The 13,336-nt window shown below is 49.7% G+C and overlaps 1 non-coding gene across 1 annotated transcript; it reads left to right on the top strand.

Moving 5' to 3' along the window:
• The first annotated feature begins 3,841 nt into the window (after nt 1-3,841).
• On the top strand, nt 3,842-3,924 carry TRNAS-UGA. Its single transcript has one exon. It is a non-coding gene; the product is annotated as a tRNA-Ser (tRNA).
• Nucleotides 3,925-13,336: the final 9,412 nt, after the last annotated feature.

Raw genomic sequence — 13,336 nt, 5'->3', positions numbered from 1 at the left:
CTGCCCTAATAAGAAAGAGTTTGGGGATCCCACAGAAGCCAAAATGACCATTTGGACAAGCACCCCCATCATGCAATGCGGGGTGGGTGTGACCATGCACATCAGCAACAAAAGGCCTTTACAACACATCACCAATAGATGGCAGGGTAGAGTTCATTCTGACCCTGCTTACACCCTCCCCCCAGCCAAGAATTGGTGGTCCTGATAAATCACACTCCCTGTTATACCGACTCATTGATATTGAATGCTGAAGTTATGGCTAGCAAAAGTAGCCACCCATCTCTGCCCTGTAGCATCCAGCTTAGCCCTTGTTAACACATAAGTCAGTGGATTGTTCTCTGTCCATACCTGAAACTGAGCACCAGACAAGTAGTCTCGAAATTTCTCAGTGATGGCCCATTTCAAGGCCAAGAACTGCAGCTGGTGGATGGGATAGTGAGTTTCGCTATCTGACAGTCCTCAGCTGGCAAAGGCTACGGATTTACATTTACCTTCCACTTCCTGGTAGGAGAGTGCTCCCTGACCCTCCAAACTGGCATCAGCATGCAGGATAAACCATTTGTTGGGTCAGCAAGGACTAGGACTGGCACGTGAATCAGGCAAATAATGATTTCCCGTAAAGCCCTGTCACATCTCTCATCCCGCCATGTCCCCAATGGAGAGGAGAGGAGCCCCTCCCCTGTCCCAGGCCAGACACACCAAATGTGTTAGGGTAAAGTATCCATAGCCCAGACCAAACCAGGTCGGAGCTGCTGAGAGAAGGGGTTCTTCCTTCAGCCCAGACCTGCCAGAGTTGTTGTTGCTATGAGAGAGAAATATTTCTTACCTAGTTCTTACATGCTCTGTAGAGAAAGAGCAGTTGGATGTTTTTTCTCCCCTTTGTAGCTCAAATTGTATCCCTCTCATCTTACTTTCTGTTTTAGCCTGCTCTCTCTCTTTTTCTTGGCCTTGTTTCAGAGCCCTCACAGCCCAATTCTCTGCCCTAACTTTGAGTCCTCTACTGCACCCTGAACTTTTCATTCTAACCCCACCCTAGAGCCTGCATCTCTAGAGCCAGTGCCCTCATCCCCCTGCACTCCAACTCTTTTTCCCATGTAGCCTGATTTAGGGTGTACTCATATTAATTTAGAAAATATGATGAAAATTTAATTTATTAGCTTACATTTTATTTAATTTAATTGAGTTATAAAGTTACAGTTGCATTACTGCTATTCAAAAGATACATACGGCATTATATGCTACAAAGTTTTGGTTAATATACTCACACCCTTCTTTGATAACCTGGTGGTAAGAGACACAGGACCAGCCTTGCAGTTCAGGTTTTCAATTCTTGAGTGAAAGATGCAGTGCTTAGAAAAAGCTAATGTTACTTAGGATTTACTTGACTAAGTTAAACTTAAAATCAAAACCTAATAAACAAAGAATAAAAACTTAGGGAAACCGAGCTTAGCCTAGTTCCTTTGAAACATAAAGTTTAAGAACAAGTACAGCCTACTGATAGTAGATAGAGAGAGCGTGGAGGAAGTAAGTCAGAATGATAGAGCGACATGCTCTAGCAAGGTGGGTTACCTCTTTTATAGGGCACAAGCGCCGGAAATCCTTCCTCCTATGCCCAAATTTCATTCCTTACCCACAAAACATTAGGGGACACTTACTTCATAGGCTAGTATGTTTGTGCGTGTTGATGACATGTACATATGCACATAAGTTCCCCTGTGGTGTACCTGTTAAGTCTGTGAGTACAACACTGAAACCCCCCCATGCCATTCTCCATTGTCGATTGGTCTAGGTAAAGGTCTTAGACAGGCATGGGTACCTATCTATTTAAGTATCAAGATAAAGGTCAATTTTCCTTTCTGAGTAAAAGGTCACAATATAGAGATGCTCACTTTGCCTTAGCTTAACATACAGGATAGGGCCTGTAGGTCCTCGTAAGTCATGTGCCCCAGCCCCCTAATCATTTTTATTGCCAGCCGCTGGACTCTCTCCAGTTTGTCCACATCCCTTCTCATGTGGGTCCCAACCCCAAAAGTACTCACATTTCACCCCAATGGCCCCAAATGCCAACTTTTAATATGTAAATAGGGTGCTGCCATGGTCAAGTCACTCCTGAGCTCTCCAGTGGAGCCTGCTGGCAGAGAACGAGGTGAAAATTAGCCAGGACGTCGCTCAGTCAATTCCCTCTGCTCCCAGCAGGGGGTATCGGAAAGCTCCAGGATCACTCGCATCCCTTTCTCTCATCAGCTTCAGGCCCCAGGGTTACAAATGCACAAACCAGTTGGGAGTCTCCCCTGGGCTCAGGGTGTGGGGCTGTTCTGAGGGGATGGACTTTCACACTTGGGATATTAGTGCAAAGATACAATTTCAATTTCTCTTAGAGAAATCTGAGGGCAATTTATATTTAGTAAAAATCTTATTTAGTGAAAGGAAATCTGCAGTGACAGCCTGGTTACTGGGGTGCAAAACACTTTCCTCCTGGGAGAAACAAGAAGTTAGAATTAGAAATTTACATTGTTTGTTCCAATGTTGGTACAGGTTTAATTTTGCTTCTGTGTAGGTTTGTTTCAGGCTGTGACTGTTTTGGTTTATTGGGTTGTTTTGGTTTTTTTAGTTGGAATAGAGCTTTTAATTGACATTTGCTGGATTCGAATGGCTGACCTGCAACACCAGTTTTGACATAGTTCTGCATATTTTATACAGATTTGGCCAGTATTCAAGGATGTGATTCCCTTATAGGAGGTTTTAGTGGTCAGGCTTATTTAGTTTATGTTATTTTATCATCCTGCTGTAGCACACCTTTTTGATAAAATGTTGAAATAATTAATTTATGGTATTTGGTAGTTTTTATTTTAAAAAAAAGTTTTTCTTAATGTTTGGGATTTAAATTAAGCATTGTTTTTTGTTTCAATTTTTCATTTAGGTTTTGGTTATTGATGGGATCTTTAAGAACTTTGGTTTTAATACTAAAATGTGGACAGATTTAAATTATTTAGAGTAAACCCTGTTTACTATTTTATTTTAATAAAGGTTGTATTGCTCTAACCCCTGGCCGGGGGGAGAGGAGATGAGCCTGGCCTTTAACTGAGAAGGAGCAGAGGCATGGGAGGCATGGCCCCTTCTCTGTACATCTCTGCCCGCTCCGCACTGCCCCCAGCCCCACTGCGCTGCCCCGCAGGCTCCAGGGCTGGAGCAGCCTCCATGCTGCACTCCCGGCCATGGCCATGGCCCATGTGCAGACCTGGGAGGGAGGAGGATGCCGCGTGCTTGGGGAAGAGGCAGGGCCAGGGCGAGGATTTGGGGAGGGATCCAATGGGGCTGTGAGGGGGTGGGACTGGGGGCAGGGCCAGGGCGAGGATTTGAGGAGGGATCAATGGGGCAGTGAGGGGTGGGGCTGGGGCAGGGCCAGGGTGGGGATTTGGGGAGGGATCCAGTGGGGAAGGAGGGGGCGGGGGCGGGGGGGAGTGTCCCTCTGGGCTCTGCCTGTGTACCGGAGCAGAGGGCAAAATTGTTTGTTTGTCCAGTGTCCCGACCAAACATCGCTTGGGACGCGGGACAAACAAGCAAATATCGGGACGGTCCCAATAAAATCGGGACGTCTGGTCACCCTACATCAGGCTTCAAGTTGAGAATCATTTCCCCTTCCCGCTCTGTGGGAGGGGAGACTTTTAAACGCGCTCTCTGGGCGACTGCACATGGCTAAGCAAAGAGAACAAACCCCCAATCCCCCCTGTGCTTTGGGGGCCAGGTTTGCGGTGGGAATCCTGTAGTTCACATGACTTCACGCCTGGGCATTGGGATTCTTTACCAGTGTCTCTGGCATGGGGGCAGTTTTGTGCTCACAGCTGTGATGGTCGAGTGGTTAAGGGGTTGGAGTTGAAATCCAATAGGGTTTCCTCTGCGCAGGTTTGAATCCTGCTCACAGCGAGGCCTGTGTTTTAGCCAGTCTCTCACCGGGGCAATACCTCTGTACAACCCCCTGAGACACTCTCAATTCTCTCCCCACCCCAAGGAAATCCTGTTCTGCTCCTTTCATAGAGATCCCTGGGACACCCCCTCACACTGTGTCCCTGAGGGGTCAGGCAAACTCTCAGCGCCTGAGGCCTCTGCCACTCACCTGGTGCCCCATAGATCAGCCATAGCCCTGGTCCTGCTCCTCTCTCTAGGGTGTGAAAGGAGCCAAGTCTGCGACTCCGTGGGAGCTACGGGGCTGCAGAACCAACAGAGGAAAAATAGGTGCTCAGCGCCCACTGGCAGCCAGCTCCCCCCCCCACTACAGGCCTTGCTGACAAGCTCCTCCTCTTCCCCTTCAGTGACTTCCACCTGCCAGTGATCAGCTGTTCAGTGGGGTGCAGGAGGGGCTGGGCGGGGAGGGGGAGGAGCAGAGGTGGGGGAGGGAGAGGAATGGGGCAGGAAGGTGCAGGGTGGGAAGAGGTGGGACAGGGGTGGGGGCTTGGGGAAGGGGTGGAGTGGGGGCAGGGCCTGGGGAGGAAAGGGGGGATTTGTCCTGGGCCCTGCACCCCTCTAGGGCCGGCCCTGAAGGGAAGCACCGACTATCACAGTGACAATACAACTGACCAGCATTGCGGGGGAGGCTGAGGGAGATCCGCACTCACCAGGTCTCTTCTCTCCCCCACGGTGAGCCAGACACTGCTCTCTCCTGGCTCTCACTCTAGCAGCTGGACGCCAAGGAGCCATTTCCCCTCAGGAAGTGCATTGAGTGCCCCTGTGGTGCTGCGGGGGCTGGCGCTGCTGCTGCCTGTGGGGCTGGCAGGGGGGCCGATGTCTGCACAGACTCTCAGCTGCCAGGCCGGAGGGGGCACTTGGGACCTTACCAGACTGGCTCAGTGAAGACGGGGGTTGACAGAGCAATACAGACGCTCTCCAGAGCACGGAGCAGCAGCCGCCCATGCAGCCAGGCAATGAGTATTTCCCACAGCCTGGAGCCGAGGGGGAGGCGGCAGCTGCTGTTCCAGCTCCTCAGGGACAGGCTCTGTCAGCCAACAGCCACTTCTTACTCCCCACAGCTAAGGGCGCCGGGTTCCTCCGGTGGGGGTGTGGAGCAGCCATTCGTTTTCCTGTTCACGCTCCTCTGCGGTGTGAAAATCGGGGAGGGGAGGCACTTCCCTCCCGAAATGACGCCCAGTGGGGGAAGCCAGGACAACAGGGTGGGGCGGCAGGTGGTGGCCAGACTCTCACTGCCAGGGTCTAGTCTAGCTCAGGGTCCAGCTCAACTTCCTCCCCGCACCACTGGCCCCCAGTCCCCTTCCACCACCAGGTCAACCCGGGCACTAGGGCAGGAACGGGGTGAGGCAGCAAGTCAAGCTGAGCAAGGCAGGGAAAAGTGAGTCTTGTCTTCATGGGCCGCTCACAGTGACGTCCTTTTTTGGTGCAACTGCTGCAAAAACCTCCTGGGCAGAGAAGTAACAGGTCAAAATAGTGCTGCACAGCTGCCAAAGTAGCTCAGTTGGGAGAGCGTTAGACTGAAGGTCCCTGGTTCAATCCCAGGCTTTAGCAGGTCTTTTCATCCCTCTCTGTGCAGGGGCAGCTCGTTCACTGGGAGCACAGTGGTGTCTACACCCAAGATGAGCAGGGCTGCCCTAGAGGATTTAGGGGGTCTGGAACAAAGCAATTTTGGGGGCCCCTTCCATTAAAAAAAAGTTGCAATGCTGTAGTCTCATGGGGCCCCTGCAGGGCCTGGGACAAATTGCCCAACTTGCCTCCCCTGTGGGTGGCACTGACGGTGAGTCTCTGATCTTGGGCTCTGCAGTAGGAAAACACAGAATGGGCTTCTGCCCCTAGTTGGCCCACCTGACCTTTAACAAGGAGAGATGGGAGCTGTCTTTCCCAACATGGCAGGCAGAGAGTGAGGCAGGGGGACCCTCAGGAGTGGTGCCAGAGGGCTGCTGGGCAGTGACAGGCAGGGACTGGGGGTGAAAACTCCTATGTGCAGCTGAGCGAGGGCAGTACCAGAGAAGGGGCATCTGTAAAAGTGGCCCTGTGGAAGGTGGAAGGGATTTGGGGGCCCAGGAGGAGGTGCTTGATGTTCAGTGCCTTGGAGCAGCTGGACTTCGACATGGTGGGTGTTCAGGAAATGCACGTTCATGACTTTAGGATAGATCAATAGGCAGAGGGTGATTGGAGGAAGGGCCTCCTGGCCAGGGAAGAATGATGGGGCTGGAGTCTTGTTCTTCACATTCGCGGTGCGAGTACAGAAGGTGGGGGAGCTCCGACCAGGGAGGGTCTTACTGGTGGGCTTTGTGCTCTGTAGCACTGGTTACTGCTATATTAGTGTGTATGGTCCCCAGTTAAGGCATGAGAGGGAAGATCAAAGGCTCCCTTCCTCTGGAATGCCTGGTGTGTGGTGGTGGGGTGGGGGGGGGGTTTAATTGTGTCAGCTGGCCTGAGCACCGCTGGTCCCGTTTTCCCAACCGTCAGAGGAAACGTTTTTACAATGAGCACTACCTGGCGCAGGTCTGTAGTGAGGTTGGCTTAGAGGAGCTCACTCCAGCCACAGAGGGGGTTCACCTTTCTGCGAGGACAGACCAGGAGTCGCACTGACCAGATTTATGCTTAGCTTCTGTGTCTTTAGCATGTTGCTTCTCAGATTCTTTCTTGGCCTGACTTGTTACACTTTGACACTTAACAGGCCAGAGTTTATGCACCTTCCTATTATCCTCACTAGGATCTGATTTCCAAATTTTGAGGAATGACTTTTTGCCTCTAACAGCCTCCAGTACTCGGCCGTTTACCTAGAGTGGCGTTCTGCTGGTCCTCCTATTGTCGTTTCTGATTCAGGGCAAACGTTTCATCTGAGCCTCTAATTGTGGCATTTTTAAACGGTCTGCATGCTGCTTGCAGGCACCTAACACTTGTGACAGCAGCTCCTTTTAATTCCCATCCAACCATCTGTACTTATGCCGATAGGTCGACTTTAGGTCTTGAACTTTGAGCGGTAGCTGAGAAGATGGCAAATCGGGCAGAAACCCGTTCAACAAACCTCTTCATTTCCTTGTTATTTCCTGACTTCTTCATTCATCGCCTTTTCCTTATTTCCTGGCTGAGGCGGCGGCCTGCCAGGGAGCTCCCCGGCACTTCTGGCTGCCTGGGCTGAAGGCAAGAGGCAGGCCTGGGCGTGGCGAGGGCCTCCTGTCCCGGAATGAGGCCGCACTGCTTCCTGGTCCCCTTTTCCCACCCACAGCGGCAGGCGGCTGCTGCGGGAGAACACGAGGGAGGCTCTCGGGACGCCAGACAGTGCTGTGTGGCTGTCAGGGGAAAGAGCCTTCTTCTCTAAAGATGGCTGGCAGAAAGGTGGTGCTCAGCTCTGTCAGCGACCGGCCCAGTAGCCTCGCTGCCAGGGGATGCAGACATTTCTGTAAGGTGCAGAAAGAGGGTATTTGGCTTCCAAGTTAATATGAGAAATATGCATTTAGGAGATGGAATTTCCCTTATTTCATTAGGGCCCCAGTGGCCTAATGGACAAGGCAATGGCTTTCTAAGTCAGAGATTGTGGGTTTGAGTCCCATCTGGGGTGAAAAACTGCCTCTATATTGCAAAGAAACCTTGGCCTTATTTTCACCAAGGAAGCTGGGAGATGTTTGAACACAAAATACTGGATCTTGGGAAAAATCCCCCAGAAATGGCACCTTGACAAATGCTTTCTAAACCCCTCAGTAGCAAACAGTTAATACTAGTGTTTGAGACTAGAGGGAAGGGGAGTGTTTACTCTGACACCTCAGTGAGTGAAACAGACGGAAAGAGCAAGGCTGTTCTGAAAGAGAATGGATCTGTCTGGAGACAAAGCAGCCCCTGAGAATGAGCAAGGGTGTGAAAAGAAGAGGTTCAAATGTGTGTTAGATGTTCGTTTGTGTTAGAGGGTTTATCCCTTCACCCTCCCATTACTGGGTCCTTCTTGCGTACACACAGAGCAGCAATACCCAAAGTCCGAAGGTGCAAACAATTAGATGTTTATTAGGTTGAACTTCCAGCAAGCAACGATTCCAGTTTCCTTCCTCAGTGTCCCCATCCCAGCCCTGACGCCACAGAGCCTTGCCTGAATCCCTGTTCCCATTCTCCCCCTTAGCAAGACATAGGACATATGGTGACACATTTCCTGATAGGGCCAGGCATCAAGGTGGAAGGTGCTGATATTCCATTTGTCCCACTGCCCCGTGCGTAGTACAGTGCCCTGCACCTTCTCTCGTACGGGCGGGCCACACCTGTTCCAATTAGTGTTCCAGACTTCCCACTATAGTGGGTCCAAGAAGGTTGGGTCCAGGTTGTCTAGTGCAGGGGGCAGGGGCTTACTCCATTACTTCTAGGTTATTTCCATAGGCAACGTATCACAAGTATACTTAGCAATACACCAGCCGCTGTAATAATCCACAGCAACACCGAGAGACCTGAGCACTGCAGCATGGTCCAGCATCCCGGCCACCACCGAAACACCTCCTCTCCTCCTTCGACGGGGTCAAGCTCTTAACATGTCCAGTTGCTGGCGGTTGCATACGCTGCCACTGCAGGTTTTCGTGCTTTTGTCCATATCATAAGTCCATTGAATGTCCACAGAGAAATGGGTTATTGTCCAAACCAACTTAACCACATGGTGTGGAATCAGGCTGTATGCGCTGGTTCGATTATTCACAGCAGTAAGATTCACAGATCTATCTGTGCGCCAAAGCCCAGAGAGCAGCGTGTAGATGTGGAGTTTGATTAGGGGCTGGTGTAATTGTGCCCCAGTAATATGCACATTTCCAGCAAAACACCTCATATACAGTACACCCAATTGTCCACCCCTTGCCACGGGCCATTGGGTGTGCTCCTCCACGGCCATCAGGGAGGGGCACAGTCAGACATCTTCTCTGGATTTACACCATTTTACACACCCCTCCATTGATTCCCAGCGAGCAAATCCCCTTCTCATTATTCCCATAGGGCTTGTAGGGCCCACCTTAGCTGCCGATTCACTTCCAGATACCACGGTAGCTATTACACAGGTGCTGGCTTCCTAGTCGAGCATTTTAAATTTCCATACACATCTTCCCCCAGGTCAGCCTTTTGAAGCCACCCCCACCCATGTCATGAGGTTTTCTGTTAATTGAAACACAACAATGCTAACAACCAGACAAACACCACAGAGAAACAACACAAAACATAGATTCATGGTATTATGGGTTAGTCTTTTGCTGGCACCAGCTTGCTTCTAGAGTGTCTGAAAAACAAAAGAAACAATTTCCATACACACCCCCGGTGGGGACAGATTAGTGCTTAATAATAATAATACCACTGCCTTTTACAAATGTCCTTGCTAATTGCAGGAAAAACAGAAGAATTACCTCCAGGCTGTCCGTACTTTGTTCTATAGTCAGATAGTGAATTACCCCACTCACTGGTCATTTATGAAATTCATGAGGTGGTGTGCCTCAGTTTCCTCCCTTGTACAACAGACCCAGTTTGCAATAGTTTCTCTGCTGTACCAAGCTTTAAGTTTATCCTCAGGTAATAGCTGAGAGACAGCTTTAGATTTAGCTTTAGCACAGTACATACACACACACACTCCTTAGGGTTAACCTGTCCCCCTTATTTTCAGGCTTAACTTGTTTTTTCTCCTCCCTTTCCTGGAGGGCCACAATCTGAGTCTTCCAGTAGCTTGATTGCTGACCAGATGTATTCCTTATTTGCAGCTCCTTTGTGCTGCCACTGATGGGCAGTTCTCTCCTTCCCCCATCAGTGAGGTCATTTGCATTCACACCGGCTTTCGGGCTTGGCTTTTGGATCCAAAGCCATCAGCTGCTCAGAGACTGTCTTAAAAGGGACACAATCAACTTCCACCCGAGTTCTGATTACTTTCCACTTTCATCTTCTGCTTCAAAACTCACAGATCTGAAAAAGAAACCACAACCTATTGTGGCTCCCTTTGGAGCCCTAATAGGGTTTGAGCTAAGTACCATGTTTTGTTTGCATTTCTTTTACCCCTTCTCCAATATACACTGCACACGTCCTGGGAAAACGCACATTCCTTCCATAATTTAACCTTCATAACATTATATTACAAACCGTAAATCTCAGTTTAGGTTTTTAAAACCTTACACAATTACACACAAAATTTTGTTTTGTCTAACATCCCTTGCATCTTGTACAACCAGAGACAGCCAGGGGCAGGCAAGTTAAGTTCCAATAGAAACCCCGGACATTCCTTTAGTGATTTTGCTTACATTACCCAGGAGTCAAATCATTTTGATGAGATTATCTCTCCGCCTGCTGCCTGCAGCCGTCCCCTATAGACCATTTCTGTGGGCAAAGGGCCCATTTCCCCTCAGAATGACTGGGGAGCTCAGCAGGGAACCCAGGGGGCTGCGGGTCAGGAGTGAGGGGCACCAGCAGAGCTGTGAGTCTGGAGGTCAGGACTGGGATAGCTGGGGCTGCGGGTCGGGAGTGAGGGGCACCAGCAGAGCTGTGAGTCTGGAGGTCAGGACTGGGATATTAGGGGCTTCGGGGCGAGAGTGAGGGGCACTGGTAGAGCTGAGGGAAGCCCAGGAGGCTGCAGGTTGGGAGTGAGGGGCACCGGCAGCGCAGTGACTGGGGAGCTCAGTGGGGATCCCAGGGGGCTGCGGGTCGGGACTGAGGGGCACCAGCAGAGGTGTGAGTCTGGAGGTCAGGACTGGGATATGTGGAGGCCAGGAAATAATTAATAAGGATTTGAAGGGATCTTAAATGTATGTTAGTTAAGTTAGCATGAGTTAGGCTAGCTGTGACCCTAATGATGTGAGATTTGTAGAAGCAAGATAATGTGGAACAGAGTGAACTGTGTGAAAAGTCATTACGACCTTGCAATATGCAGTCTTGCTTTTTTTCTAGTAGTGAGACAAATAAGATAGCAAAGAAGCTTATGTATAAACAAATGCAAATGTTTTCTTTTTACTGTCTCCAGGATTGCTAGCTATTGTCTGTAACAAAGGTATAAATGCTTGCTGTGATTGTTTACTAATTGAGAGAGACCTGTCCGGGGCAAGGGGCAACCCTGTTTCCTAGGACACTCTCTCCCTCTATTGTAATTACTGGAGAAAGAATAAAGTATTTGATTTTGCTGCACCCAAACAAAAAGCGAGAACTGAGTTTTTCTTCGACAATTTGGGGGCTCGTCCGGGATGGCAATGCCCACGGACACACAGACGGCTACTACGGATCGTTCCCCTTCGAACCCCATGGCGCCACAATAGAGGTAAGAGACCTTTTGAAATCTCTATTGGGGTATCGGAGGAGGACTGTCCCTGAGGACGTCTGTCTCTGTTGGGCTCACGCCATCTGAACTTATTGACTGTGCAGCAGGATCAAATGCAGAGTGGTATTGGGGAGAGGCCCCAATAAGGTTAGTTTATAGCAGTACTGGGAACTGCTGAGTTGGCCAACAAGGTAAATGCATAGGTAAATGCATAAGGTAATGCATAGGTAAATGCATTAGAATGCACCGGTGCTGAGGGGTTTTTACCGCCTCAAGAGGGGTTGTCATACCGCCTCATGGTATTGGTCCGGACCAGGTAAAGATGCATCGTGGTTAAAAAAAAAAATTTAAAAAAGGGTTTAAAAGGGTTAAAAAGAGAAAAAGAGGCCTTGGTGTGTGTGTGTGTGTGTACACCAGTGTGAGTGATCTTTATCGGAAGACGCCCAGAGTACCCTGTGAAGCGGAAGCTAATGATCAGGACTGCTCTAACGCAAGCCCGGTAACTAGTGGATCTTTAGGAGATCCGACCCACGGTGGGCTGACTCAGCCTGGCATAGTCCGGCGAGGAAGCTGCCTGGGTCTAGGAGTGTGTGAACCCATCTTCCCTCCCCTTTCCCTTCTGTGTGGGCTACTGACAATCTGATCGTCTCACTGGACGCAATCAGAGTAAGCGGCGCCGTCTCCCAGAGACTAGCCGACGCTCTTTGCTGAAGGGAGGTGTAGGAGAGTCGTAGTCTTCCTTGTGAGTCTCTCTTGTGTGAGTGCCCTGTAGGGAGAGATCCTTAGATTCTGATCCGCTAGCGCGGACAGGGCACCCCCTCAGTTTGTGTGATTGGAACATGGGGGAGGGACAGTCTAAACTTTCCACCTTACCCCCTAAGGGTACCCCAGCATATTACATGTACGTACATTATGGTCCTAAAACCTGCAGGTATTTAAATGATTGGAATCTGTACACGCGTGAAAATTCATTTAAACAATGCCCATTAGAAGGTACCTTTGAGTTGGATAAACTTACATACCTCAGAGGAACCCTTACTTCACAAGCCTCTGCTGCGCAGTGCGAGCAGTTTATGTATTGGTGGGAGGAAGCAACAAAGAGACTCCATGAGTCTCGGGTGCGGAGTCTGAAGGACTCCCAGGTAAAATTAAAAACTGAAGTACAGGATTTAAAACTTAAATGTAAGACATCCAAATGTCTTCCTGCTCGGGCACAGCCCTCTGCTTCTCTTTATCCCCAGTTAATTAAGGCTGAAAGTGAGGCGGAGACTGCTGAGGACATAGTGGATTTTTTTAGCAGCATTCCACAGCCGCAGCCAGTTCCTCCCCCTGCTCCCCCTTCTCGGAATGTGCAGGCAGTGGTAATATCCCCGCCGCCGATAGCAACTGCACAAGTTGTTCATTCTCCTTCTTCGGAAGAATTCTCTTCTTCACTACTGAATGATTCCAGTAGCCCAATTAACCCTGCTTCTACTGATAACAATGCCGGCTACTTTCTTAGAAGCACGGCACAGGCACTCCAGGCTCCTTTAAGAGACTTGCCTGGAGCTGGAGCTGGAGCTGGGGGGTTAGTTAAGGTACATGCCCCTTGGACACCTGGAGATCTTAGAAACTTGGTGAAAGAATTTGCTAAAATCAGGGAGGAGGCAGTAAAGTTTAGAGAAGAGCTCCAGACAGTGATTCAGTGCTATAATCCATCTTGGGCAGATATTAATCAACTTTTACGAGCTGTACTGCCAGCTGAAGTTCAGCAGCGGCTTATCAAACAGGCAGCTTGGCCTGATGCCGACCCTGGTATTGAGCATGCTTTGACAGAGGCTAGGAATCGTCTCTTAACCTCTATTGCAGAAGTTTGTCCTAAGAAGACAGATTGGACTAAAATTGCTAACTGTAAACAGAACAAAGGCGAGTCCCCTGCTGATTATCTAGATAGACTGACAAAGGTCTTTGAACAGCATTCGGGAATTACTAATCCAGCTGAAAATGCCAGAGAAGCGGTAGGAGCTGCTTTTGTTCAGGGACTCTTACCAAAAGTTCAGCAACCATTAAGAACTATTTGTATTGGCTGGCAAACTAAACCCCTTTCAGAATTGGTGACAGTTGCCAATCATTGTACAG

This window comes from Mauremys reevesii, linkage group 5 (genome assembly GCF_016161935.1).
Source record: "Mauremys reevesii isolate NIE-2019 linkage group 5, ASM1616193v1, whole genome shotgun sequence".
Taxonomy (NCBI): domain Eukaryota; kingdom Metazoa; phylum Chordata; order Testudines; family Geoemydidae; genus Mauremys; species Mauremys reevesii.
This window is presented reverse-complemented; position numbering and strand designations above follow the sequence as displayed.